The following is a 2950-nucleotide window of genomic DNA, read 5'->3' on the forward strand; positions in this document are numbered from 1 at the left end:
ACAAGGGAACACTTCATCACGCCGCGACAAAAGCGCCGCCATAACACCGACACAAACACTCTTGGATCGCATACCCAGAGATTTATCGCCTCATTAATACGCTTCGATTCCATAGCCAGATTTCATATCAACACGCGCGCCAAATCCTTTTTATCCTCGTCTTAACTTTATTTATTGTCATCCTATTATATGCAGCAAGTTGGAATCAGTAAATATGTGTTTTTTTTTTCGTGATTTTCAGCTTTATTTCTTAATATCAGGCTATATACAGAAAGGTTTAATTAGTAAATGTGTTCTTTTTCCATGTTTTTCAACGTCTTTTTTTTTCTATTTCCTATTCCTCGTGCGTGGAATGGGAAGGAGAAACGCATTCATCTTTTCCTTCAGTTCTTCTTTCCTTCCTTCACGCTAAGATTGCCACAACTTGGCCAAATGCTGCTGATTAAGTTAATGGGGCAAGATAACGACAACCATTAAGTGTCTGTCACACGCTAAGTGCCGCGGCGTTTATTTTTCTTATTTTCATGAAAATTACTCAGCCAACTTTTCCCTTTTCCTTATTTTTTTCATCTCTCTCTCTCTCTCTCTCTCTCTCTCTCTCTCTCTCTCTCTCTCCTCTCTCTCTCTCTCTCTCTCTCTCCTCTCTCTCTCTCTCTCTCTCTCTCTCTCTCTCTCTCTCTCTCTCTCTCTCTCTCTCTCTCTCTCTCTCTCTCTCTCTCTCTCTCAGTTAATGTGCAAAAGTGACGGAAGATAAAACAGAGATTGGTTCTTTATTTGTATCAAAAGTATTTATGTTGCTTTTATCTTTTCTTTCTTTTTATTCTTTTCGTTCGTTCTTTTTGTCTTTTCTTTCCTTCTTCCTTTCTATCATCGTCATCATTGTCTTCTTCTTCTTCTTCTTCTTCTTCTTCTTCTTCTTCTTCTTCTTCTTCTTCTTCTTCTTCTTCTTCTTCTTCTTCTTCTTCTTCTTCTACGACTACTACTACTACTACTACTACTACTATTACTACTACTACTACTACTACTACTACTACTACTACTACTACTACCACTACTGCTGCTGCTGCTGCTGCTGCTATTCCTACTCCTACTCCTACTCCTACTACCACTCCTTCACCACGAGGCCTGAAAGGGGACTAAAGACCATATTCAGGAAGGTTTCTGCCCGCCCCTCGACTACATTCAAAAAAGGCACAAATTAAAGTTTTTATTTTATTTTTTTCCAACTTACAGATTAGCAACATTTCTACATTACTGACACAAGAAACACTCTTGGGAACCCTTCTAAATCATCTCTATGGCCTTTGAAAAATAGTCGGGGCGAAAGAGCAAAACGTTTCTGGATACGGGACTAAGGCACGGGACAAGGAGACTGGAAGCCATCCTCTGTCTCTTAGCTCCAGCAGTGAAGCGGGGCGTAATACTTGCAGGCGTCCCCGCTGCCTGCTAGTAAAGAGGATCTGAGCCTGATGTAAAGATGGATGGCCGGGTTCTTTCTTAATGTGCAGAGGGTACGAAGAAGCAACGATTCATTTTTTGTTTCCCTGCTCATCTCATCCTCCCTCGCTCCCTCCGCAGGCACGCCGCTCGCTTTCCTTCTTTGTTAGTGGATAAAAGTAGAGTTGGTTGCCTGAAGAAAATGGAGGAAAATATTTTTTGTATTTGCATAGGTTTTCATTGATAAAGATAGCTGAATAAAGAAAATAGAGGAAAGTTTTATATTTGTAGAGGTTATCAATGATGAAGGTACTGAAGAAATGTGATTCAAAGCAGACACACACACACACACACACACACACACACACACACACACACACACACACACACACACACACACACACACACACATGCCCGGGGCGTCTACAAGTCAAGCTCCGCTATGTTATTCTGTTTGTCTGTTCTTTTGTTGTAAACATTTCCCTTTTAAGAGTGAAAATACCCCGGGACAGGTTTAGATTATGCTGGTTTTAGCTTCGGGTTATTGCTATTGAGAGAGAGAGAGAGAGAGAGAGAGAGAGAGAGAGAGAGAGAGAGAGAGAGAGAGAGAGAGAGAGAGAGAGAGAGAGAGAGAGAGAGAGAGAGAGAGAGAGAGAGAGAGAGAGAGAGAGAGAGAGACAGAGATTAATCCTCTTTCATCTCATGGAGTAAAAAAAAAAGTGGGGAGGGATATGGCAGTAAAGAGTACTTGGAGGGAATGCAGAGTATAGATGTCATTATAGTAAAAAAAAGTAGAAGTAGGACCCTAAAGCTTCCATGCGGTTGTTCGGTTCCTCGTAGAGGAACATTATCAGTTATAAGGTGAGTCCCGCCTCGTTTAGAGTGAAGAGTAAGTCTTGCTGTTCATTGTTGATAGTCTTTGGTTAGGTACTGGTATGGTTTTATTCATATACCGATTAGCGTGCGACGAACGTCGGAGGTGAGATGTAGCAATAGGAATATTGTGTAGCTGAATGTGGCAGCCTAAACAAGCTGAGGCTGCAGAGTTGGGTGTGTCACCCAGAATGCAGGATCTCTGGATTCCTTAACATACAAGACAAACGTCAGCACAGTCGGAAAAGATACACAGTGACGAGCTGGGTTGTATCACTGATCTATCTCAGATAAGGCGTCGAGAACTTTCTCGAGTGTCTGTACATATTTCTGTATAATTAATACATATTTTATATAAGGAACAAAGGCAGAGAAGACTGTTTCTTCCTCTCATCAACACAAACCAAGTATTCGTCTTACACTTTTGTTTTATAGTAAAAAATAAATAAGGAAAGGAAGTCTTAAAATATCATCAGTCCACGTTTTAGCATCTACATCAACTCATAAACTGCATAAAATCTACAAGCACGGCGTAGAAAGTCATGTGGTGGGTTGTATTTGTTTTTCCTCTTTTTCCCCTATAGGAATTGGTGATGAGAACTGACAGGAGGAATCACTTCTTCACCCACCGGTACTTTGA

The sequence above is a fragment of the Scylla paramamosain genome, chromosome 34, assembly GCF_035594125.1.
Source record: "Scylla paramamosain isolate STU-SP2022 chromosome 34, ASM3559412v1, whole genome shotgun sequence".
Taxonomy (NCBI): Eukaryota; Metazoa; Arthropoda; class Malacostraca; order Decapoda; family Portunidae; genus Scylla; species Scylla paramamosain.